Source organism: Belonocnema kinseyi, chromosome 6 (assembly GCF_010883055.1).
Source record: "Belonocnema kinseyi isolate 2016_QV_RU_SX_M_011 chromosome 6, B_treatae_v1, whole genome shotgun sequence".
In the NCBI taxonomy this organism is placed as follows: Eukaryota; Metazoa; Arthropoda; class Insecta; order Hymenoptera; family Cynipidae; genus Belonocnema; species Belonocnema kinseyi.
Window position 1 is genome coordinate 108745090 of NC_046662.1, and position 1304 is coordinate 108746393.

Sequence of the window (1304 nt, forward strand, 5' to 3'; positions counted from 1 at the left end):
AATAATCAAATACATAACTGAACAAAAAAATTTTTTTAATTGTTTTTAACATGATAGTAAAATTTTAAATAAAAAAATTGCATTTTCATCCAAAAAGCTAAATTGTATACTAAAAAAAGGCATTTCTAATAAAATACATAAAATTTGTACAAAAGAAATTTATTTTCCATGAAGACTAATTTTCTGAGCAAAAAATTAATGTTTAATCATAGTTAAATTTTCGACAACAAAGATTACTTTTCTACCAAGAAAGAAGAGTATTCAATAAAATACAAAAAATTCTAACTAAAAACGATCACTTTTCATTTAAACATAGAATAGTTAAATTTCTGGGACTTCCGTTTCCGGCATAAAAGTGTAAAGTAGTGGGAATTGTGGATGCTGAGTTTTTCTGATATTGTGGTGAAATTTGAGGTGAGTGGATTGTGGAAGTGTGTGAAAGGGTGTGGAGGTGAGAAATCTAGTTGAGGGATTGTGAGATTGTAAAGGGGAGGTAGATATTTTGGAGGATTGAGACGGATTTGTGTGGAACTTTGTTTGGAGATTTGTGACAGGGTGGGAAGACTGTGTTGACGGATTGGTAGTAGCAGGGTTGGGTAGCGACAAGGAAAGGCGTGACAGGTAACAGACAACGGCGATAGAGGCAGGGAAGATAGAAGGCGGGAAAATTTGAATTTTATTAATGGCTAGTGGAGCGAGCATCTCCCCGGAAGAAACAGAATTAGAGCAGGAAGTCTTCAGTATGCCGAAAGAGATAAAGGAAAGGAAGGCAAGGGGGAAGTATAAAAAAACTATAGAAAAGGAAAGATTGAGAGCAAAAAGCGTAGGGTCCATAGAAGCATTTATCGAAAGGAAGAGAGGGGAGAGGGAAAGCAGTGAAGAGAAGGAAGATATCGGGGCCAGTATAAAATACCAGAAAATGTTTAGATCGCCGCCGGAAAAGCAGAGTTTGGTAGGGAAAAGCGATAACAGGGAGGATTCCGACGGTAGCGGAGATGAAAATGAAATGTCGATGAAAGAAGAAAGGCTAAAGCAAATTAGAGAAGTGATGATAGAGGTAATGGGGATTTATGAAGAAAATCAGGAGAGAAGGGGAGAGGAATTAAAGAAGGAAATTATGCGGGAAATGGCTGAAGTTAAGAAAGAAATAAAAAATGGGAAGAAATCAGGGAAAAGTTGGAAAAGAGGATGGAGTCATTGGCGCAAAAACTAGAGAAGCAGGAAGAAATTAATAACACAAAGGTAGAGGAGATAAGAGGTAGGATGAAGAAACTTGAAAGCTCAAACGGGAATTGCGGTGGGGG